This window comes from Dendronephthya gigantea, unplaced genomic scaffold, assembly GCF_004324835.1.
Source record: "Dendronephthya gigantea isolate DGI-Jeju-01 unplaced genomic scaffold, DenGig_1.0 000072F, whole genome shotgun sequence".
Lineage (NCBI taxonomy): Eukaryota > Metazoa > Cnidaria > Anthozoa > Malacalcyonacea > Nephtheidae > Dendronephthya > Dendronephthya gigantea.
The window spans coordinates 1,116,722-1,143,689 of record NW_021163082.1 but is presented as its reverse complement, the minus strand read 5'-3'; the positions used below and the strand labels follow the sequence as shown (position 1 = coordinate 1,143,689).

Genomic DNA, 26,968 nt, shown 5'->3' with positions numbered 1-26,968 from the left:
AAAAGAAAATATGCAAATATTTCGCTAGCGAACGATTTCACTGTAAGTGGAAATCCGCCTTAAGATAGACGAGTGCGCCAGTTTTTTTTTGTGGTTTATACTATATATATTTTTCATTAGTATATGTTCTTTTTATTTCAGATTAACTTTTCGTAAATCTGGTCGTCACGGCTCGGTCTGATGGTCTGATCGCCCGCTAACTGGTTTCCTTGCGTCGTTGGATTTTCGACTGTGTCTTCAGCCGGATCTTATATCAACACAGAACTTCGTAGTCTCAATAAAGCAAGTAATATCCGAGGTAAAATAATTTTCTAGCACAATCATATTTTCCATGAAGACCTTTTAGTTGTCTCACGCACATGAATATATAAGAGTAACTAGCACGCAAGGCGTGTTAAAATGAAAACGCATCTTGAGACGAGTTAAGTTTCCCTACATGTGTACATTGTGTAATATTGAAATATTGTGTATCAGATATCAGTGGTGGAGCGAGTCAAAATAAATTACAAGAACGTAAGATGGGTATACAAGCTTTTTAATTCCATACGTGGTAGATTTCTATCGACTTGTAGGTACACCACGTAAGTATTAAATACTGCAATATTGCAGTATTTAATACTTACGTGGTGTTAAAATTTTCAAGCAGTCATAAATTCTCATCCAAGAAACTCATACTATTAAACACCTTACCTATTGTCTATTGACCGATTACGTAAGACGATCAAAGTTATATTTTCATACAAGGTCGATCTCACGATGTGCATTGTTATCTTGTCTTAAAACCAGTTTGCTATTATATTTCCGAGTGTAATCATTTGTATGCCCTGTATGCCGGTTATGTTACTTCCCCGAAAAAACATACAAGGCTCCGAGTAGTTTTGGTGGTATTTTGGGCGAAATAAATAACAACACTTATCAATTGGGTACGCAAACATTTCAAAATTTCTTTGAGAAAATGCCATAATTTGTAAATGCAAACCGGATACTTATTCGGTGCTAAATTTGATCTGAATTTCATCAAAGAAACACCATTATGAAGAGCAATAAGGTGATATACTGTAGTCAGTGCACAATCATGCAAGCTGGACTTGATTTGAGTTATATTTTTAAGAAGATATTGAAGGTGCTCACAAATTATGAAATTATTTTTTTATAAGAGATCGGTTAGGATCGACCCTAAAGAAACCCAATGGCTTTTGTTTTAGGCCCCTACATGTAGGTAGGTACCAGCATAGGTCTATTTGAATTGGAGATTTATAGCCGCTGCCCCGGTTTAAATAGGGACCTTAAGCATGTAGAACCCGAACGCGACGACGATGGGTCATTGAAAAGAAATGAATAATTAAAGACTTTGTCAGCTGATCAGATGACCTTTAAAAATGGTTGGCTCACTTTAACTTGCATTTTCTGTGCAAATACTTGGCCGATTTTAATAAAAATTAAACCATTTAAAAGAGGACATTGTCCTCAGCAGATAGATGTTTTTTTAGTTCTATATGTTTCAAATTCGCTAGGATATTTGTTTTAGAATGCATGCGATTTGGCTAATTTTCGATATTATACCTCAAAGCGGCCTAATCCTTAGAATATTGCCCAAAACGCAAACAAAAACTGGTTACCGTGATTTAGTTCACATTTCTAGGATCATTTTGATATATTTAGCTTCAAAATCGTGCCTTTAGACGATTTTTGCCGATTTTTTACAGAAACATTCATAATCTGCATCATGGTATGTATTATCGCATCGCTCACGGCAAGCATTTCACAATAATAAAAAGATTCACCAAAAATTTCGGGCAAAAAAAGCCAAAAAACGAACCCCTTGGTCCAATTTTACGCCAGAAATCGATTTTTGGAGTTAAAATTAGCCTAGGGGGTGGGCATCACAGACTTTTGTCACATTTTTGAACCGCGTGACAACATTCCGAGCAAGCGCTAAACACGCGCTTAGCAACGCTCATCAAGGCTCATCGCTTAGATCTTAAAATCAATAAAATGGCTTATTTCTCCGATTCTCTTGGACATCCTAAACCAAAAATACATCGAAGTTATAACAGAATGATAATAGGCAAAATTAAGACAGTCTAAAGCCAAAAGAAAAAAAAATAAATTGACAAACATGGAATTTCGAAAAGTTTATGGTTGCCATGGGCAAGTAATTTGATATAACAACACAAGCTAGTATTTTGGCTTATATTACAAGTGCGGCTTATAACTATCTGCCTATTTGAATATAGCATTTATATGATCTCTTCAAGCGGTATTGTTTGGTGGTATTCCGGTATCTTTAGCCTAAATACTTGCGGAGATATTCAATTTAAGCAAAGGTCCCTTCTATGAGACCCGACATTAGGACCATTCCATAATGAGTTAAATAGGGACCTTAAGCATGTAGAACGCGAACGCGACGACCACGGCTATCAATACACTGGGTCATTGAAAAGAAATGAATAATTAAAGACCCATCATGGGTTTTAGACGTCGTCTTGGTTCTGTTTACAACGGGAAAACGTCGTTTTTTACGTCTTGCCTAGAACGGTTGCATTTCAGGCCCTACCTCGAATTAGGCTCTATAGAATTGGCCTTAAACATAAACACAATGTTTTTAACGCTTTATATCTCACTGAATTGGTACAATTAATAATATAAAACAACAACTTTGCCATAGCATTTATTTAAAGGAGAATTTCAGCCGTGTCGTCGTCGTGTTGCCGTCCTACATGCTTAAGGTCCCTAATATCCATAACGGCGGCTCATACGATGCAATTCACTCTCTCGGATTCAGCTTCTGGTGGATGTTTTATAGACACGGACAGGCCAATTTCTAAAAGTTTAGAATTCTGAAAGTATTAATCGATGCGCGTTTTATTTTTTTTTGTAATCAGATTCAAGTCATCATCAGATCATGTTAAACGTTCATCAATTGCAATTGTTTTAAAGTAAATGTAAACGTAAATATATAAATATACACCGCACATAATTAAGCGGTCTAGCTAAGGCACTGATTATATATGCTAAAATTTTATAAAAAAATTATAGCCCCCCTTGAAATGTTCAATACCATACTCCTTTAAAACATTCCTAGATACACGGATACATTTTTAGACACGTTTAGATTGCACTGATACAACCGCCCCCAGGTACTGATCAAACCTTAAGTATTACAAGAATAAAGATATATAGATTTTAATACACCTGCATCTTACTGAAACGTGTTTTTCTGAATGTCATACACTAAAGTAGCCCGGCCTTAATGCCATAGACTGGGAAAACCCTACGATCGAGTTTCAGGCCCTCCAATTGTTATGCCCTAGTGAGGGTCTCTTGTCTAACATACAAGCAAAAAGGCAACAACTACTTCAGAAAAGTGCTTCAATACAATCTTATGACCCATTTCATGTCCAGGGGGTATTGAAGCGCTCCAAACCCGAAGGTTTGATTTGTTTTCCTCATTTTATTTGTGCTGTAAATACATCTGCCTATGTACCATATAATACCCACATTGCCTGAACATTTAAAGGAAAGCTCAAGTTGATTTTCCATCCCGACCAATATGGCCAATGTAGGACCTTCTTTTCAAGAGTCACGATCGGAAAATGAGGTAAATAAATATAATATTCCTTACTAGAAAAATTCGTTCAATTCGCGCAAGGGCTTGGGTCTATCTTGGGTATCCGCCCTATGTTCAGATTGTTGCGTTTGACTTCCAACCTAAGGTAGAGGGGAAAAAAGACTGATTTTCACGAGAAATCATGCAAGGGCCAAACATGATAATTATAATAATTGCAGCAAATCAATATAAATCAAGGTTCTATTTTCTAGCGATCCCCACGTTACGATATGTATTACTGTTTAAGTGTTTAGAACTTCTCATTTTGTAAAGCCCAGTTACCCATATCAAATATAGTTTCATGTAATCGTAATTCAAAAGTCACCACTATCTATCTCTCTTTCCGATTATATTCAATCTAGTTTGATGTCCAGGATAGGAATTACAAAAGTTTTAAATTGACGGGGACGTAGCCAAAAGGGGCAAGAAGGGGCGTCGACCCCTAAATCGTTTGAGAAACCATTTTTTCAAAACGTTGAAACGTGGGTACAAACGTTTTGTGGAGGGGAACGGTTTGTGGTGAAAAAAATGTATGCTGATGAGATTGTCGTCGCCTAAACACCCCTCCCCCCTCTTTAAAGTCAGGAGCATGGTGACGTCCCTATTTAAACAATACATTTCCTCTTAAAAGGAGTGTTTTTTAATTCAAAGGAAGAACCTAACAAAGCAGAAGTCAACATTCTTATCCTTGGAGAGACTGGCGTGGGAAAGTCAACTTGGATTAATGGCATGGCCAACTACGCGAAGCATAGCTCTCTCCATGATGCCATGGATGATCCTGAATTTACTGTTTTGATTCCCTCAAGGTACAAACAATTTTCGAACCTTTTATTTTCCAACATGAATATAAAGATTGCAAGGTGCTGGGAAATGAGTACATTTTCTTCTTCAGATAAAGCTATCAAAATTGCGGTTTTAAAATTTGTCCGTAATAATGTACGCTGCTGGAAACAGCCTTGCAATAAATTATAGATTACTTCATGGTTGGCAAAAAAATCGAATGTTGCATGATAAAAATCGTATAAAGATAAACCATGAAGTGATTTGCTTATTAATGGTATAGAGATCAATTAGACAACGAAACGCTTTTTACATACAAAAATAAGATGTCAAACAATCCTTTGATGTGCTAATTAAAGAGTTTACTATTTCGGCGTAAGAACAGCAAAAGTCCTTTCCAATACGATCTATTTCTTTGTCAACATATTAACACATCAAAATATTTTAGAGATTTTGAGAAGGTAGGGTTGGGCAGTGAACTCTATATAAATATATGGAAGGCTCGCTCTAGTACATTGCGTAATCTAAAAGTGAAGCCAAACATGGCGGATCATGAAGGCTGCTTGGGTACCGAACCAGACCTTCGCACACGCACGGTTAAAATTCAATGTGGCGGCAACGTGTAGGAGTTGAACTCGGTCAGTTTTGTAAACACAACACAAATATACGGCATAAGTTACCTCTCTAGAAAGAATAACATTGCTAGGTAAGGTTGTAAAAAATTGTATGTATTCATTTTTAAAAACGTCGTATTATCGAAACCATTAGAGTGGTAAATTGATCTCTCGAGATTTGAACGCGCGGGATAGATATTATGTACCACGTGATCATGTTTTTAGCGCCTTCGCGATAAGAATTTATGTACCACGTGATAAGAATTTTTGCAAGCGGCATCGAACAATTTCGACATGGCATTTAACTCGAAGGGACGGTTCTTTACAAGAGGGAAATGTGTCGAGGAATCTATACGAGGCAGTATTATTGATGATATTTTGAAAGGGGGGGGGGTTGTAGTGATACAGGACATTTTCCCGGGCAGTGGACTACAATTGGTGCCAAGTACAGAGTTCATGGGAAAACTGTCAAAGACATTTGGGAAAAATTTGTCGCCAGTCATTCTGTTAGTCCAAGGAAACGAATCTCGGGCAACCCTGCTAAATTAGGAGCGGGTGAGTTGATGCTCGTTGAAGCTATTAAAACGCAAAAGCCTTCCACTTCTTACAAGATCATTAAAAACGACTTGTTAGAACACGGAAATTTACCTGGCGGAACCTCAATCTCAGCCATTGGGCGAGCTGTTCGAGGTTCTATGAGTGAAGGTGTTTGGACGTGGAGACGAATGTGTCGAACTGTAAAAAACAAATTTAATCCTGAGAATATAGACTATTCTCAAGACTACTTGAATTTTATCAGTCAAATTGATCCGTACAGGCTCAAATTTTTTGATGAAATGGGCGTCAATCTGTCCGACTGCAACAAACGGTACGGCCATTCCCTAAAGAACACGCCGTGCATCGAAGTTGGTGGATTTCGTAAGTCCCAAAATATTACATTAAACTTTCTTGGTGGTCTGGACGGTGTTATGTATGCAAATACCGTTGACGGTTCCTCCGATACTGTTGAATTTTTAAACTTCTTCGCCGAAGCGAGCAGAAGCTTTCAGCCAAACGGAAATCCAGTATTAATAGCGGGCGATATTATTGTGCTGGACAACTGTGCTACACATCACAATGCAGGCGGATTTGCCCTCGGACAGTGGCTTGATACTCTAGGAGTTGACGTTGTCTATTTGCCAACCTACTCACCTGAAATGAACCCCGTTGAACTTGTCTTTCAGAAGTTAAAGATTAAAGAGGGAAGAGCTAGAGCCTTTAGTATCCGCTAATCTGCATGCGGCCGTTTATCAGGCCATGGAAGAAATTTCACCAAATGACATGCTTGGATTTTATAGACACACTAAATACATATTTGTTTGACTGTTTAATGAAAACAATATAACTAAAATTGAACTTCAAATTTTACGTCAATGTAAAAACACAACTGCGATTTTAAAGCTGGGTTGAACAGCGAAATATACATAAAATGTTTAACATGTCAATGTCAACAAAACTAAATATAAACCTGTTTGTGAGTACTATAAATAACTTTTAGTTTGCGAAAAAGTATTTGCACAGTTTACAAAATATTGAACACATTAAAACGATATTAGCTAATCGTCGGAATCTAACATTTCCAACGCAGCTTCTGCAAGGGCGTACAAATTTAATGTTGACTTACGACTCTGGGTTTCGCCGAAATTTCCCACGCATGATGCAGACGCTTCCGTATTTCTATTTGTGAAAGCTTCATCGTTTGGTAATTGATTAGGCATTTGCTGTGTCTCATTCGGATCGACAGTCTCATTCGGATCGACAGTCTCATTCGGATCGACAGTTTCATTCGGATCGACAGTCTCATTCGGATCGACAGTCTCATTCGGATCGACAGTCTCATTCGGATCGACAGTCTCATTCGGATCGACAGTCTCATCCTGATCGAAGTCTGCAGAGCTTTCGACGTTTGCAGAGATTTCTGCGGATTCAAAGGCGTCTAAATCAAACGAATCTGGCAATGTGTCATAACTCTTTTGCATTCCTAAAGCAAGCTGGTAATCGTCTTTAACGTATGAACTATTGCTTGCTAACGCGGCTTTTTTTCTTTGTGGAGAGCAAAGTGCAGGATCGTGCGTTTCCTTTGAAACATCACAGGCACGAGCACTGGTGAATGTACTACCAATTTTCGAGGACTTAAAATCACGGTTAAAGTCACGGGATTTGGGCCACGAAACCCCATGTGATTCCCACAACTTTTTATACGGCTCATGAACGGACGTTTTTCCTCTCGTATTGTGTGGAACCAGAGTTTCGACTGACATTATTGCCTTTCTAGCCTCCTCGGGAGTGGGAATCTTACCCTTGAATTCTTGTTCAAGTATTTTACTGTCCTTATTTATCATACGCCAGTTCTCGATAAATACACCGTCAATTTCAGTCGTGTATTTTTCAGGATTGCTCGCAATTAGTGTTTCTCTTGCTCGCGTAACATACCGATTTTTAACACTTTCATACGAGTGTTCTCTGCTTTTGAGGTCTTCTTTCAAAGACGATAAACGTTTACCCTCTTCGCTGATTCTCTTGTTAAACTCCTTTAGGGTTTGCTTTTCCTGCGGATGTTTGTCAATATTTTTGCAAAACGTTGACGATGAACAGAGATTAGGATATGGACAATTTAGTCTATTGTGACCCTCTTTCAAGTGACACTTGCTACAGGTTGGCATAGTCAGGGTAGACAACTTATTTTCATTTGGCGTTCGTTCTCGAACGAAATTATCGCGCTCTTTCTCGATGGAAGACAGATTTCTCTCCTGATCTTCAATCGCACTTTTTTGATGTAAAATATAAGACTGTAAAGGACTAACTGCGGATAAAGATGGACTCTCACAGCAGTGGTAAGTAAGTCCTTTTCTGGCTGTTGTCACACGCTTACTTGACCGATCAGAAGCTTTGTTTGAGGCTTCGCCTTTGGCTTTTGCAACATTTTGTTCGGCAGTATCAAACATATTTTCGACAGAGCACGAAGTACCCAATGACTACAAAACATACATAAAATCCAAATCAGCGTGTTTACACCAGATAGAGACAGTAATATTTTAAAGTTCAGTACCTTCGTTTTTAACATTTTGATTTGTTTTTCCAGCAATTTTCGCTCTCCAAGCTTTAGGCCATCCGGTTCAAAAATCACGTCAATGTCTCCATAATCCATTGCTGCAATCGCCCCCACAGTATCAAAACCATTATTCTCAAAGGCGAAGGATAAATGCTCTAAATTAAGATTTTTAAGCCATTTTTGTCGGCGTACGCCTGAAATCCATGCTTGTTGTTTGTCAGAGCCGCTTGCAAAAATTCTTATCACGTGGTACATAAATTCTTATCGCAAAGGCGCTAAAAACATGATCACGTGGTACATAATATCTATCCCGCGCGTTCAAATCTCGAGAGATCAATTTACCACTCTAATGGTTTCGATAATATTTTAAAAACTTTTTAACGTCCGAAATGTGAGTTTTTTTATTTTTTGTCAAGTTTTATAATTCGTGTTTTGAATTTCCACGCGCGGTTCGCGCATTTTACGCTTCGTGGGGGACTGGTTCCGTACCCAAGCAGCCTTCATGATCCGCCATGTTTGGCTTCACACTTTGAACTGGAGCGCGCCTTCCAAATATATAGAGTTCACTGGGGTTGGGTAATTTAACTGTTTGTGCATGCTTGTAATTTAAGCATGGCAAGTTCTAAAAAAAATAATCGTAATTGAAAACTTTCTAGATTCATTTTTACAAATGAGCAAGGTGAAGGAATTGACATCGCATTTGGCGCTGATTCAAACGAAGTTTTAAGTGCTGGACAATCCGCGACCCAGTCCCCCCAAGAGTACATGATTGAGACTAACACTACCAGGTTCCATCTCATTGATACTCCAGGAATTGGGGACTGTAGGGGTATTGAAAAAATAAGGAAAATTTTGAAAACATCCTGGCCTTTCTCACCTGTTATGAGAAGATTAATGCTGTTGTTGTACTCCTCAAGCCAAACAACGCTAGAATGACGGTGGCATTCAAGTTCTGCGTGTTGGAGTTGTTAACACATCTCCACAAATCTCTGGTAGCTAACATCATCTTTGCCTTCACCAATTCCCGAGGAACCTTCTATAGGCCAGGCGACAGCCTCCCTGTTCTAAAACACCTTCTTCAAAATCATAGCATTGAAATCGACCTATCTCCCTCAAATTATTTCTGCTTTGATAATGAAGCGTTCAGGTATATATTATATTAATAGTATTTAAGGATATTGGGTTCGGATTTCTTCTCAATGGATAAATTTTTTTAATTAATATATAGCAAGTTTTAATTAAAAGTTCTATTTGCTAAAAACTACGTTTCAGAATCTAATCGGTTAAAACTACGTCACGTGAAAGAAGAGAAATCCGAATGTTAACCGTAAAATCGTGTTTGAATTTCTTGTTGTTGAACCAGTTTGATCCCGGGTTAATACATTAACCACCGGGGTTTATTAAAAGCAGTAGTCGTTTTGCTACGCCACAGCACGCGTAATATGACCTTTGAACTGCAGTCGAATTATTAGTTTTTATTTTCTTAAAATTAAACTGAATTTGTCTGTTAGTTTTGCTTACTTCTTTGTTGCCTTAGAAACGTAATTGCTATAGTTATAATAAAGCATTTATTGACTGATCCTGGTCTGATTGGTGGTCTCGAGTTCACAAAACGTGGTGTTTCCCACGGATAAGTGAATAAGTCTTAATTAAACAGTGACTCTTGACCTCGTGACCATGCAAGTAATTTGCATAAGAAGATATATGTGTTGCTAATATGTTTGTTTTATATCATTTATATCATTTTTAGGTTCCTGGCTTGCCATAAAAGTGGAATTCAGTTCACGGCTGAAGAAGTTGACCTTTACTCAAAGAGCTGGATAAAGTCGTGTGATACAACTTGCCAAATGTTTGACCTCATTAAGAAAAAGAAGCCTCATGAGACCAAAAAGACCTTGAGTCTCAACGAAGCCAGAAATTGCATAATAGCCATGAGTAAACCAATGGGTCAAGCCGTTGAATTGATTTAAATGAATTTGAAAAAGATAAAAGTTGCCAAAGATCAATGTCAGGTATATAACGCTGACATTAAATCCTTTCAAAAAGAGCTTAATTTCAATGGCTATCAGTTGGAAGTAAATCAACTCAATTATCCCATGACGGTATGCGCACATATAGATTGCAAAAGGTATGTAACTATTGGGACTACAGGAGAAAAAAATACAGTCTATGATCAGATCTGCCATCATAGATGCAGTATATCAGGAGTTCCTGTTGAGACTACCAACAATGAACAGCTTCGTGGCTGTGCTGCTATGGGCGACACTGAGACTTGCAGGCGTTGTAATCACGACTACAGAGTTCATATGCATATGACCTACACTGTCAAAGTGGTGGAGAAGAAATTCCTGTCAAAAGAAGCCCGGGTTAAAATTAAAGAAAAGACTGACCTAGTCTCTCAGAAAAAGCTGTTCATGTCGGAAATGGAGAAAAGCATCAAGGAGCTTGAAGATGAAAAGAAGTACATCTTTGAGTGTGCTAGCTTTTTTGGTGCTTTTCTCAAACAAAATGCCATGATCGCTTACAATGATTCGTTTAGCGAGTACCTCGACATGTTGATTAAAGACGAGAAGACCAAAGAGAATGAAATCAGAGACGACAAGAAGATCGGACAGATGGAGAAAGACAAGCAAACGTACAGGGAAAAGAAGGAAATCATATTGAATAGCATTGGCGCAGAAACCGACAAAGATGAAATTCTCCCCATAGAAAAGATTTTTGAAATGAGGCAAAAGCTTTGCTCTTTGATACACAATGGGAAATCTCTTAAAGAAGCTCTAGGTATTTTAAAATGATTTGCGTTTGATATATATTAAACATTTGTTTGAATATGCATACTGAACAACCAATTTGCAAATAATGCTATCACTTTTTTCCTAATAACCACAAACAGACAACACAATGTCATATAGCTATAACTAATTACTTATTAACTTTGAAATGTTTCTTCAGTTGAGGACATGCAGTTGATTGTTTTTAAGTTGTTGGGAGTTCCAACATCAAAACTACAAGGTCAATTTTCTTTACCCGTTCAATGATCATTTTTATATATGAATCTTACTCTAATATACCGAACCGAATTAGTTTTATAAGCATTCACGTCAATAAGTTGCGCACAAGGAATCGAATTCATTCTGTCAATATACGATTCAAATAAACGCGTTGTGCAAACCACTATTACCGTGGTTAAAAGCCGCCGTAAACTGTGCTGTCTTATACTTCATATTTCTTACAATTTTTCCCGCTTGAATATTCTCAGCAATGTATTAATTTGTCATAAAATTTCAATTTTTGTGTATAGATGGCGTCATCTCAGCGAGGAAAAGAAAACACAGAGTAGAAAGGTAATGATCACCACTGGTAACCTGATAGTTGGTTGCTTTTAGTTGTAACGAATCGTAATTGAATAAATTTAAGTTTACGACCCTTCTGCCCAAATAGGATAGACAGGGTTCATTAATTCAATTTAGTTCATCACTGCTTGCAATAACTGAAAGCTTAATTAGTTTTTGTTGCGCACTAATAAGAACTTTAACAACAAGTAAAGTAAGCTCTTGCAGAAAATGTCCCTTTTATCGCCGAGGTAAGAAATTAGTCTAAAGCGCAAGTCGTCCAAACGGGCTGCAAACTCATATGAGAAAAATCTCCGTGCATGGTTTGCTCTGCACGGTTTGCTTCTATTTATACGCGCATGCACAGAAAGGTTGTTGAGAGGAGGCCTTCTGAAGAGTTTTCCGCCCAATCAAGTTGAGCTGCTTCTTAAATAAGCACTTAACAATTCAATTTAGTTTAAATGCAGGTAAGGATAATAATAAGCAAATACTCAATATCTTAGTTTATTACTTAAAAGGAGATAAAATGAAAAATATTTTTTCAATTTAGAAAGACCTGCGTACGTGCCACAACGGAAAAATGCTGGGACGTCAGGAACATGTTATCAAGTTGGAATCCATTCGGCAAAAGGAATGCCAAAAGCACCGACCGCATTTCCAACTACTAGAACTGGAGAAATTTCGCATTTCTTCAATTATTACATAATTTCGTTAATTGTTAAAACATAATTATTAATTATTCGTTATCATGAAGTCATTAGGTGAACGGTTGACTGTTGATTTTTAATGGAACAGTTGTCTATTAGGATAAAGACAGAATTTATTTTGTATTAATCGACGACGTATGCGTTTATTGTTATTAGTGTCTTACTCTTCAGGTACATTATTGTTATCTTTATATTCTTTAATAATTATATGTTAATCTTTTTGCGCATTTTTAACTACGACTTCACTGCGTCCTTCTATAACTATGGTAATCCACCTGCTATTTTCTGTACCCCGGATCACTATATTACAGTCTACAGACCTTTAGCTTGATGTTTACGACAACCCTTTAAAACGGCAAAGAGAAAAATTCATTTCGAATTTTCAAAACAAATGCTAGGTTTCCGAGGCCGAGAAAATTGGTGCATTATTTTCAAACATATAGAGTACTTTCTGAGACAAATTGTGGCCGAGAAAGTGCCAAAAATTTAATTTTAAATGTTATTTCAAATTAGCTGTTTGCTGTTCGCGGTTTGTCATTTTAGTTAAGCTAAAGGTATCTATTATTTACTTTCAAACGTGAGAGAACACTTCATGTATCTTGCGCATGCTCCTTTGTACTTTTCACTGCATGCCCACAGCTCGTTGATAATTAATTGCCTAAAAAAAGTCTCATGTTCGGGAGAAGCGTCTTTGAAATTATTGCTATCTAAACCTTTTTCCTGTTTTATATTTTGTATGATTATATCTATGAAAAATATTGTACAAATACGGCCTACATCACAACCCCGCCTCGCTAGGCAGCCTAGATTTCCTTCTCAAACAGATCTAAGCATCTAAAGCCGAAAAACGTGTCAGGAGTAAGGAGCGTAGGAACAGGGTGTGGGGCACATACTTTTCAAGAGACCAAAAGTTCCCTTTTTGTGTTGAAAAATGCCCTTTTGGAAAAGCTAATGTACACAGAAACGACATTCTGTAGAGTAAAATTAATATAAACCACAGTAGTGGTATCCTTGCAGCTTTTGCAATCAAACTGTTTCTGTGCATATTTTGCTGCTCTTTTTATTAACCGAAAGTGCCCTTGGAAGTTTGTGCCCCCCCCCCTCCCATCTCTGGATGCGCCCTACGCCCCTCTTAGGAGTTATGAAAATGTTGGGGCTTTAATCTTTTCTCCATAGGCGTACGGGACAGGGGGTACGGGGGGACACTTGCCCCCCCCCCAAAAAAAAAAAAATTCGAGTATCAAGACATTCGGGCAAAGTTCAGCCGAAAATTCGGGCAAACTGAAAAAGGGTTGCATAGCTAAAATTTTTCAAACCAAATTATTTATTTTGGTGCGATATATATAACCTATGTGTATTCTATTTGGCCATTTTGTGACACTTTCTTCTAAGCTTGGCCAAGTTTATTGTGACAAATCTGGCTAAAATTAAAATGCGGGCACACTGTATTATTAAAAAATTCGGGCTATTTTTTTTGCCTCCCCAAACAAAGTTGCGCCCGTACACCTATGCTTTTCTCCCGAACTCTACGGGAGAATACAATGATGCATCTGTTACGTTTCCATCACTCTGTCCTCAACTGACCGTTCGCAATTGGTTTACCGATTAAAGCTTGAAAAGAAAACATTGGATCAATTTAAACATTTTACAGTACTTTCAAAAAGTAGCTATTTTGAAATTTAAACCTCATGTTGTAACCGTACATTTACCTGTGCTTCTGAATAGCCACTTCCCAGGTCTGTAGAGCAATCAAATTTTTAAAACTATTGTTTGGCACCAACCATAATGGCGCTCGCCCAATCTTCAGCATCTTCCTACATCACGTTTTAAGCGATATGGTGCATAATTTAGTGCTTGTCATTTTATGTCATAGAAGTTATTTCTAGTACACGTAATTCAAAAATGTTTCTATTTCGAAGAATTCCTGTTCTGTAAAACACAATTAACAAGATATGCTTTCTTAGAAATATGTTATCCACTAAACCAAATATTTATTTCTAAATTAATTACACCCTTCTAGAATATTTGTTCCAAGAATGAATAATTCACACAATAAGTCACATGAATAATTCACTTGTGCATTTTATAACAAATTCGACATACGCTCTGAATTACAAAGTGACTACGAAATTGGCGCTAATTTACTCCATTAATGCACTGACGCCAATAGTTACCCTAAAACGGCAACATCATATCGAAATTGAGGCCTTGAGGGGACACAATATGTATTTCAGAAAGTCAAAGTGCAGATGCAGCGTATTTATACAGTGCTTTATCTTTCATTGCAACATTCTTGGAACAATAATGCATCTCCAAATAGTTTTCGCCGAATATGACACATTAGGAGTCTGCTTTTATTTGAAATCATCATTAATTGTTTCTCAGAACCAGATAAGGTCATATGCAGGCCAGTAATATTAATTTCAACCATTTCATTAATGATCAGCCATTTCTGTGTTAGATACTACCAGGAATGTACTGTAGGCCTTCCTTATCTTCAGTTATAAACGTCGCTTTTGTTATATATATCTGCTTGATCATACAGGAAGCAGGTAAGATCCTAACCTTTATAATATTTCATTTGTTCTAGCATATAATATAAGTTCACTCGTTGGCGAGCTGCATGCCGGGGAGGGGGTTTCCCCTTAATTATTATTTTATACTATAATACATATGCTTCTGAAATCTTGGATTTGCTTTCAATATTGGTATGCTTATGCAGTCCAACAAGAAAAGTGTCCCGTAAGTTTAGCACTTCATCTTTTAAAGGCGTTTGGGCAAGTGCCAGTGCATGTAATTTTATATGCATAAACGAATTTCTTACAAAACGTCTGCGCCATATAGTTTAGCGCATTAATGAATTTTAAATTTTAGATAAAACTATTCTTGTTTTCGTTGTACTTCAACATCTACAGTTTTCGTGTACATTCACGTCCACATCTACAATATTGTCCTACTATATTTTTGGTTTGGCTGGAATATTTACTACGAAAATAGTAACTATATAGGCATTTTTCAATTTTCAAAGCGACAACAACAACAGCCTTATCTGATAACAGTCTTCCATTATAGTCTACACTATATATGTCGTATACATATAGAGAGTAGAATTTTTTCAATATAATGTTTCTGCTACATACCCATCCTACGAAAGTTCAAAACAGTGTTATTATAAAAAATGAGCTTTAATCATGAAATGTTCAAGAAAGTAGTGAACAGATTCATTCAACAGTGCTGCATAACTTTGCAATATAATAATTATTTGACATAAACAAGACGCCTGCTCTACCTTTGGCATATTTATGTGACTTGGCGTGCGTGCCAGTCTTCGCAATTGCAAAGCTCCTGAACATAAAGACTAGTTTATATCAATTTAAAAACGTTGCAAATGTAAGATGTTGTTGGATATTCAGACAGCACGTCGAATTTTAAAAGGTATAGAAGTTCAAATATATAACAAAACCATTTGTTTACATACGCGGACATAACTAAACGTTAGCATTACCATTAATGTATGAATGTAACCACATTCAGTCCCGCCATATTTTAATCACAAAGTGGTACAACTGAGCATTAGTACAATGTAGAAGTCATTAGGTATGCTTCTCACTCACACTTCACTCAAAACCTGCATGAGCTTCCCTAGCCTTACTGAGTGCGAGTGCTGTCTTTGAACAGTTGCATGTCGTGTGAGTCTAGCATTATATCAGTGTGAGTGTGAGTGAGTGGACACTCATTGAGTGGTGCATGTGTTACGCCCGTTGCATGAGAATGAGCGTCCATATATACGTTGAGTGTGAGTCAGTGAGCTAGTTTATTGATGAATCACATGCAAAATTTGACTAGCAATATACTTACAAGATATCAATTTACAAAGGTAAAAAAAGGCAGGAAAACGTAAGGGAAAAACAGTATAATTATAGGAGGACAAGGGACAGTATGACATCGCGACACGATGCCAGTACGACATAGGTAGGAAAATGAAACTATAGTAAGATCTTCAAGTATCTGAGGTTAGCCTAGTGTCATGCACCAGCGTGGTGCCACGAAGCCTTTGTGTGGGAGTGTATACCGGACATAACAGGGTTGGAGGTCTGTTTTCCGGTTATGGGAAATTTTGCAAGTGTTATGATATTTTGATATGTAGCTATATAGATGACGCGTGGTGATGACCCCCGTACGACGCGGAGCAGCATCACCGACACTTGAAGAAATAAACTACACCAGATCTCTGGTACTTAGGAGCTATATCCTATGAATGGAAAGAGTAAGGAGAGCAGAAAATGATTTCAACATGTAAACATCCAAATGAATTATACAATTATATGATTATTCAATATAATCAATTCTATTACATGAATTAGATTCAGGTTTTTACAGCATTGAACATTTCATGTTACAATATCCGATAAGTATATCACGTATGGAATCAATTTATTTTAAATTCGAGTTGTTCCCATTTCGGGTGGAATTAATCATGAATATGTTATTAACCTGTAAACAAATTATGGATGGAATGTTAGTTTATCTTTTATAGAAACATTAATATGTTGCAAATGTGTAGCTTTTCCCACTAGTAAAATTAATATTTTAAACAAAATGTAAATACGGAAGGCAATGTACTCAACGACAAGTTCTACGATAAAGTCACTCTGACGGAATATATTCGAATATAAGTACCTTCAAATGATTCTTCGCCAAAGGAAACGTTCATAATACTTACTAGCCCATCGACGGTCGATTGCAGTAATAAAATAATATAAATCACAAAAAAAAATGAAATCGGTCAAGATTGTCAGAAATCGGTGATTTTCAGCCAGAAATCGGTTATTTTCTGCGTTAACTCGCTAAACAAAACCACCCCATGCATATGTTGGATTTGAGTTTGTTGTCATTCTCTTGCTTTCGATAACACACACCGCATATAACTTTTATATTATCTTTATTTGCTCTTCATACACTTAGACCGTGCGGACACACGACATCTATTAACACACACACAGGATGGTACCGTTATTTACATAATGAACGCTAATCTATGATTTGTAAGATCTTGACCAAATGTGTTAATCAGTTTTGTCTTCTTTCTTTGTGCCACTAGCAACATAACAATTATTCTTTGCCTATATTTACACGTGTTTCCTGATTATGAAATTGAAACATACATGACTGACATGGCTGACACCTTTATAATTTTACTTCCTTATTATTTTAGTTTGGCAGTTTAGGCAACACTCTAGTTTGCGTTCGGTACTTTGCATAACATTAAAATTTAAACATGCAGGGAAAATTTGGTGAAATTTGATGGGGAATCATGGATAACGCGGAAATTGATAAGACTTTCCACAATATTTAATTAATACTTAGACTTCCAATTTTGTGAGCAAAAAGATTTATAAAAACGCTGAAGCTTGCGCGCGGTAAAAGCGAATCGTCTGAATTAATATAACCTTGCGTCTACTTTAAGCCTCGAAATGGCCATTTCACAGCATTGAACACCAATTTCTGTGATCTTTTGTACAATACGTGTACAAAACATACCCAATAATACAGTACTTTCAAAAAGTAGCCATTTTGAAATTAAAACCTCTTGTTGTAACACATTTACCTGTGCTTCTGAATAGCCATTTCCCAGGTCTATATAGAGCAATCCAATTTTTAAAACTTTAGTTTCGCACCAACCATAATGGCGCTCGCCCCATAGAATCCTCAGCATCTTCCCTACATCGCTATGATACGTTTCAAGCGAGATGGTGCATAATTTAGTGTTTGTCATTATACGTACTGTCATAGACTTTATTTCTAGTACACGTAATTCAAAAATGTTTCTATTTCGAAGAATTCCTGTTCTTGTAAACCACAATTAATAAGACATGCTTTCTTGGAAATATTTATTTAAAAAGTAATCACACCCTTCTGGAATATTTGTTCCAAGAAGTTTTAGATGCCTCAAGGTCGACATATTACAAGTACATAAATCATGATTGTCACATGAATAATTCACTTTTGCATTTTATAACAAATTCGACATAGGCTCTGAAATACAAAGTGACTAGGAAATTGCCGCTAATTTACTCCATTAATGCACTGACGCTAATAGTTACCCTACATACATACATACATAGACTTTATTTCGTCACGCTAGCCTCAACAGTCATTAAGCTGACTGATTTCAATGAGGGGCATGATATTTTAAAAAAAATGAAGCGACAAAATTACATGGACGTAGGACAGTGAAATTAAGGACATGAAACAGAAACAGATACAGTTACAAACAAAATACAGGAGTATAAGTATGAAACATAGGCAAGTCAGTTTCAACTCATTCTTTGTAGTATAGATTTAAAGGAAATCACAGATTCCGCAATTTTAGCCTGAGGTGGAAGATTATTCCAAAGCAGGGCACCATTATAACTAAAGCACCTCTTGCCAAATTCCTTTTTTGGCATAGGTGGTGCTAAATCAGTTTCTCTATTCCTGAGATTGTATGAAATGGCTCTATCACTATTAGGACGAAAGAGTTCTTTAAGATTGGGAGCGGTGTGGCCATTAAGAATTTTGTAAATAAAGATGGATTTTAGGTAGTTTCGCCTAGATTCAAGAGGTTTCCAATTCAGTTAAACTTCTAAGTAGATCAACTGATCGAATATCGTAAGTGGCCCCAGTGATTACTCTTGCCGCTCTATTCTGAAATCTTTGCAGTTTATCTTTAAGACCAATGCCGCAATTGTCCCATAATGGGCTGCAGTAATCAAAATAAGGCTGTACAGCAGCATTACATAACAATTTTAACGTCGGCAGTGGTACAAAAGGTTTAACTCGTCTTATTGCACCAATACCAGCACTAACTTTAGAGCAGATAGATTCAATGTGTATTTCCCACGATAACCTTTCGTCAATGTTCACACCAAGGCACGAAAATTTATCCGTTCTTGGAATTGACTTATTATTAATTAAAATGGGGTTACAAATTACTTTATTTTGAAGGTTATAGGAAGATCCAATGAACATATGTTTAGATTTGCTAGGATGACCCTAAAGCGGCAACATCATATTGAAATTAAGGGGACACAATATGAATTTCAGAAAGTCAAAGTGCAGATGCATAATATTTATACAGTGTTTTATCTTTAAATGTGAAATATGGCACATCAGTTGTCTGTTTTTACTAGGAGCCATTATTTGTTTCTTAGAACCAGCAAGAGTCAGGTCGCCAGTAATTTCAATTTATAGCCATTTCTGTGTCAGGAAATACTGGGAAGTGGGAATGCACTATACGCCTTCCCTGTAGTATAACTTATCAATATCAGTTTGATCATACTGAAGGCAGGTAAGATCCTCGTAGAGTAGACATTTTGCGCCATTTTTTATTTCATTCAGTTGTATTATTATTATTTCAATTTTAGAATACTGCACGGCTTGAGACCGCAAACTGATTTCCTTGGGTCGATGAAATTTTGTAAAAACACAGTTGAACTTCGAATAGTCAATCTCAGTAAAGCAGGCGACATCCGAGGTAAAACGCGTACGTATTGAATCATTTGATGAACACGATCAGACTTCTTTATAGTTAAAACGGGAGAATAACACACCTCTTCAAAATCTTACAAGGCTATACTCATTTATATTATAGAAGTAAGTGCGTAACTGGCACGTTTTTTAGTAATAACACATAAGACAAACTGTTTTGCCCTGTATGGCTGTCTGTACGCGTATATTGTTTATTGTGTGTGAATGCATGTATCAGATATCAGAGGCGCAGCCGGATTTGTCAAAATGAATTACAGCAAATTCTTGCAATTTATTCGTCTCATTGCCTACGTTCTTCTAGCGTTTCCCAACCTAACTTTTATAATATTTCATTTGTTCTAGCATCAACTAATCTATCTTGCAATTATAAATTCATTCGCGGGCGAGCTGCTTGCGGAGGAGGGGGTTTCCCCTGAATTAGTATTTTATACTAGAAATACATGCATGAAAAGTTCCCTCGCCTGAAGCAATAAACATATATTTCCATCACTGAAATTCTATAATACTCGTTTCTGCCGAATGTTCGAAGTTGTAAAGTATAAATCCGATATCTTCGTACAATTATTAGCTATCCAACTCGACTATAATCAAAATTGTGCTTTGAATTGTTTTAAATACTACAATTTTACGAAACTTCAATTGCTTTTTAAACAGATTCACCTTAAAAGATAAATACTTTCTAAATCAAAATTATTTTAACGAAATTGATGAATAAATTCAAAGAGGTATACATGCATTTGTTTATCTAATATTAGAGTTCCATTCCGACAACGAGATATCTGTCGTTGAAGGAATGTTTAAAGTTCTCCAGGAACGACTACCACGAACACACAAAACCCTAGCGCGAAGAAGAGCGAAAGCTATCTTCTTACGTAACCAGTTGAGAACGATGGAGGTACTAAAGTTCTGTTTCTCAGCCAGTTTGCCTGCTAGGAACGAAAGGAAGTGAGAAGTCTCCCTTCCACATCCACCATAGGCACTAAAAACGACTGAGGTGAAGGAGCCATGTTCACACATGTCCAATACTGTCAAATAGACACGACCCGTACGACTCGTAAAATTGGACGAATTGAATGAATGTCTTTTCGACCCGTACGATTTGTCAAATCGTACGAGTCGTTACGACCCGGAGAAATGCGTCATTGATCCCACCAAATTCGGTTGGTCCGTAGCTACTATTGTTAGTGGGGAAATGCGTCATGCTGTGTTGCCCGATAGAGGAGTCTAACTCTATTCGTCGACCCGTACGATTTGTCAAATTGGACGAGTCGATTCGACCTGTACAAGTGGAGAAATTAGTCGTGAGTCGATTCGATCCGTATAAGTGGAGAAATGAATCGTGCTGGGCTGGACGCACAACTCAACAAATATAAATACATATTCGATTGCCTCGTTCTTTAAAAACCACACAGACACATGCAGAGTTCCACATGGCACATGCGAAATATTTCAATTACCAACGCACAACTCAGCGAATATAAATACATATTGAATTGCCTCGTTCTTTAAAAACCACACAGACACATGATTCCACATGCGAGATATTTTAATTAGCAACGCACAACTCAACAAATATAAAACATATTGAATTGCCTCGTTCTTTAAAAACCACACAGACACATGCAGAGTTCCACATGCGAGGTATTTCAATTACCAACGCACAACTCAGCGAGTATAAATACATATTGAATTGCCTCGTTCTTTAAAAACCACACAGACACAGGATTCTACATGCGAAATATTTCAATTAGCAACGCACAACTCAGCGAATATAAATACATATTGAATTGCCTCGTTCTTTAAAAACCACATATTATTCAACATAGGGAGTATTGTCTTTCAGTTAGCAATGCACATGCAACTCAACAAATATAAATACATATTGAATTGCCTCGTTCTTTTAAAACCACATCGGCAAATATAAATACACAGTTAGTTATAAAGCCACTACAGGCCACTAGCGATATTTTTCGCGCAAAGTGACATTCTATTTATGTCAGAGCTCCCAACTTTCATGTATTATAGGAAATTAGTGTTATTACTGATGGTCGATCTCAAAAAATTGATCTCTTTCATGACACGTGATTAAGTCATTTTATTTATCTGTGAAACGTGTTGCTAACAATTAACCTTCATTATTTATAAGTCATAACTCGCCTATTCACTTTGCCCGCTTGGTTATGCACTTATCGCTAGCAATTCAATATCTGTTACTCGTGCCGGAGACCCGCACTGATCATATCATAACATTGACATAATTACCGCTTCCGCAAGGCACCAAGCGGTGCATTCCGCACGCCAACCAACAAATATAAACTATACCCCGGCCGCCGTTTAAACAGAAAGAAGTTATTAAAACCATTTATGGCGACACAACAATTCCTTTTGCAATGTTCAAAAGCGCAAATTTCAAAATGGTAGAAGAAGCTAGCTTTATGGCATATACATGACATGCAAAGTTAAACCAATTCAAAGACGTCTTACTTTGTTTAACGCGTTAACGGCGATTTGTTTTACCCCATTTCCTTATGGCTTCACCATATGAAAAAGATCTTCTGGAGAAAACCGATTGGTGACCAACATACCTTTCAATTAACTCTTTTCTTGGTTGAAAATGGGTGTCCACCTTGGTTGGCAACAGATTGGATACTGACCTCAACTTTTTGGGACAAAACAAAGACAATCGCAAGATTTCATCAAATAAAATGGATTGTTGAAAATCGCGTGAAACACAACAAAAATTGGTTCTACTTCGACCTACATTTTAATAAATACGTCTACCTGGATGGAACAGACAGGCTCTTGCCTTAATATATAGGAGATTATATACAATTTAACATATACAGGGTGAGTAAAAAAAAACTGACACCTTTGAAATTAAAATTAGCCGCGAACTTATGGCTGGAATTTGACAATTCCCATTGTGTACAATCAACAAGACGTGGTTAATGAATGCGAAAGTGTTTATACCAATTGAACTAATTCCACGTTCTTTTTTATTACAGAGCTTAGAATGCATTTTAACAGGGAACAACTGACTTTATGTTCTACTTAATTAATTCACTCATTTGATATGCTTCGTATACCCATAAGATATTTTAGGCAACCTCTGTCTCATTACAGCCTATTACAGACTCATTGCAGCTAATTTGAATTTCAAAGATGTCAGTTTTTTTTTACTCACCCTGTATACTTATGTAATTAACAATTTAATAGCGCGTGAACGCTCTTCCGGCATTAAAGACAGTTCCTGCATGATCAAAACCGAGATATACTAACAACATTCCCGTCCCACAAAAGCCACTGTATATTTCAGAGAAGTTCATGGCGTCAATCTGTTATTGTGAAGAAAAAGACCTGGGTCAGTTGTACAAAAGCTGGATAGCGCTATCCACCGAATAGTGATTTTTTCAATCGCTTCAAAATTGCCAGTTGTTTGCTATAACTTTGATTAAATCTTATAATAGTATTTCCAAAACAGAGGATCCTCTTTAATAATTTTTGCTCCCAAAGCTGAAATTTGATTGCTATTCGAGGCTTTCGAGCATTTTTAGAACGGTTGAAAAACCACTATCCAGTGGATAGCGCTATCCGCCATTCACACAAGCAACCCCAGACAACACTTGCAACATGCCACGCACATATTGACAGAATATTTAACAGTCAAACGTTGTTTCGCGTAAACCGTTAGTTATAATCCTTATCCTTATACATCTTGTAATAATATGATTATAATAAAACAGTTTCGATACTATTATCCGCTCTTTTTACCCTATACCAAATGAAATTCATTGTGCGCGATAGTCGTAGAACAAAGTGGTAGCATTAGACTTTTCAAAAACTCTTTAAAAATATTTTTCTACAGCCACAAAACCTTTAAAAGGCCCGTTTTATACGTCAAAATATTCTTTATCTCTAATTGCTAACTGGGGTCGGCACATGAAAAGACGGAGTTATATGAAACGGGCCATACAATTACTTCATGATTGGTTCCGGTCATATACTGATGACAATACTCATTCTCATTATACTCAAGACACAAAAAAAACACCTCAATATGTATGGCAGCGCATACAAAATATAGGTCAGAACAGTTTTCTAAACTCGTCGCAAATTGTTTTAAATATTTACGGAATTCTTATGGGCCGAAATTTCCAATCAGTTACCCATATTTTTCAGCCCACAACACTCACTTTGTCACTCGTGACTCGATCTACGAGAAACGCATTCAAGTCCAGTTACGCGCACTTCACTTGTAATCATATGCCTTCGTTCCTCTAAAGCCCTGATTCCACGGGCGGAATTTTTAAGCGAAATGCGAAATATTTCGCCTGCTTCTTTTGAATTATGAGCAATGAAGCAGAAGTGATTTTTTAAGTGGTAGAAATTCAAAAGAAACAAGCGAAATATTTCGCATTTCGCCGAGAAAATGCGCCCGTGGAATCAGGGCCTAAGAAAAAATCTTAAGGCATATAATTAGCAGAAATCGTTCCACCGCGAAATACTGCAATTTAATTTTTTACTCTTATATGCCAACACATATAAACCGAGCAAGATACCGCGGTGCTTTTGTCGGAAATCTGACCACCTCACACTAATAAATAACACTTGCTACATCCTACAAATCAACGTTGACACGTGTATTATATCACAACTCACATGCACATAAAAGCGGAATAGCAAATACCTTCGACTCATTCCCAGTCGGAAGTTGATCTTAAAGTGCAGTGGTTCGCAAATAAAAATAACTGAAATGGCTAATCGCGTTCAAATGATGGACACTTCTTTGAAGACAAACAAAACTCGTGAAAAACATAGAACTTTTCCTTTACAGGAGTTGCAACAAAACCGTTCAAAAACAACAGACTTTTCCCATAGCTCACGAACCGCGCATTTTCGACTTCGATACTCTCACTACTCTGATTACCCATTTCACAATCATTAGCACGTTTTCTGGTCCCGGATAAACTGGAGAACTGGGAAACTTGCAAAAAGGTTTCCCCAATAACCTCAAATACAAAAAGAAACTTGGCCAACGCTGAAAAATCTTCTAAATAGCCGGCCATCTTGTAAACACAATTACTGACATGGCCATGCATAAACTCGTTCCCAGTAAAACTTGCGAATCGTACGGGTCGTCGAATAGAGTTAGCCCCTCTATTTCTAAACACATCAGGGTGCATTTCTCCACTTGTACGGGTCGAAACGACTCGCACGATTTGACAAATCTTACGGGTCGACGAATAGAGTTAGCCCTCTATCTCCAAACACATCATGATGCATTTCTCCACTTGTACGGGTCGAAACGACTCGTACGATTTGACAAATCGTACGGGTCGTCGAATAGAGTTAGCCCCTCTATCTTTAAACACATCAGGGTGCATTTCTCCACTTGTACGGGTCGAAACGACTCGCACGATTTGACAAATCGTACGGGTCGTCGAATAGAGTTAGCCCCTCTATCTCTAAACACATCAGGGTGCATTTCTCCACTTGTATGGGTCGAAACGACTCGCACGATTTGACAAATCGTACGGGTCGACGAATAGAGTTAGACTCCTCTATCTCTAAACTCATCATGATGCATTTCTCCACTTGTACGGGTCGAAACGACTCGCACGATTTGACAAATCGTACGGGTCGTCGAATAGATTTAGCCCCTCTAGCTATCTCTAAACACATCATGATGCATTTCTCCACTTGTACGGGTCGACGAATAGAGTTACATGATGCATTTCTCCACTTGTACGGGTCGATAAGACATTCATTCAACTCAACCAATTTTACGGGTCGTACGGGTCGTGTCTATTTGACAGTATTGGACAACCCTCGCCATGTTCAACTTCAACTATTCTTTGATTATAATGACGTTTCTTCTCACGTTCGTTGGCGTTAAACGAGCTGGTAAGAGTCTGGCGTCGATGTGTCAAAGCGTAAGGATTAAACACCCTGACATCAAAAAACGCTTTTTCACATCTCTGCCAGAAACCTCTCGCAGCTATATCCACTCTGGCGTCGTCGGCGGAATTAGCACTGGATGGAAGTACTTCGCCAGTTAAAGAAGCAAGAGCAGGTTCAGTAGAAACGTCATAGGCCACGTCATCTAAGGCAGAAGCGAGAAGGTCACGGATTTCGTCATATCGTCGATGAATAAAACCTCCTTTCAGGCACGACAAGGCATGGTCCACGGTGAAAGATTTTCCACAAGCGCAGAAGGATGGAAGGCGCTTCAATGGCCACCGATAACGCATATAGATTGCGTCAAAGAACTCTCGTTTCGTGAGAACATACCCTTCATTAGCAAGTGGCAGTGCTGTCAGCCAAGCTGAGGATCCCTTCAACTGGGCTAGATCATTTCCTCGAATTTGCTCTTCACTCATACTTGATCTCAAGTTCTGCAACACTAGCTTGTTTTGGGCATGTCGATGATTAATTATCTCACGGCGCAAATCGTATATGGATGCTCCATTTTCATTTGCTGGAGCGTCATCATTCTGATGGATGATCTTGCTTGAGAGATTTTGACAGATGGTCTTTGAGTTCTCATTTTCTTCATCGCACAGGTCGGAGAAGATAGGTATTCCAAAACCCACCATTCTCGTCGGCAGTGACAGTAACTTCCTCTCATAGATGGAAACACTACGGTGGTCTAGGAGTGCTGGCAGGAGCTTCAGGCTGATGGAATCATCCACCACTCGCATCGCAGTCTTGATACCTGGAACAGTGCGTATATGGTAAGTAAATCTGTGCCGAAACCCTGATACAAATGCAAGATATGCAGCTTTGGGCTCAAATTTGGCAATTTTACTTAAAACGTTGAGTTGCTGACACCATTTACTAACTAAAGACGAAATGTACTTATCTTTCCCATCTTCAAAGCCAAGATATCCTCCAAGGTACTTATGTCCTTCAGTTGTTATACGAGCACCAGTTCCAGCGAACATCTCTTTGGCAGTCTGCTCCAGCTTCACAATCAACCAGGATTTGTCAGCACGCGGATAGTAACCAAGACGGGGACCATAGATAGCAATGTTCTTCCACCAGGAACGCAAATGAGCAAGTCTACCAGCACCACTAAGGTCATTAGCAAAGGCAACATGTCGAACATCACTAGCTTCATCAGATTTAATCAACTGCAGCAAGGGTGTAATGGCAACAGCATACAGCGGCATGGCTAATGGGTCACCCTGTGTGGTACCTTCTGCAGAAGTAATTTCTTTCCCTCCTTGGACAAACAATCTTGATGCTGTGACACAACAGTTAAAGGTGTAAATTGCCATGGCAGGACAAATGTACTGAATGTT

At 37.7% G+C, this 26,968-nt stretch overlaps 1 pseudogene; it reads left to right on the top strand.

Moving 5' to 3' along the window:
• The first annotated feature begins 241 nt into the window (after positions 1–241).
• On the top strand, positions 242–12,095 carry LOC114531491 (annotated as a pseudogene).
• The last annotated feature ends 14,873 nt before the right edge of the window (positions 12,096–26,968 follow it).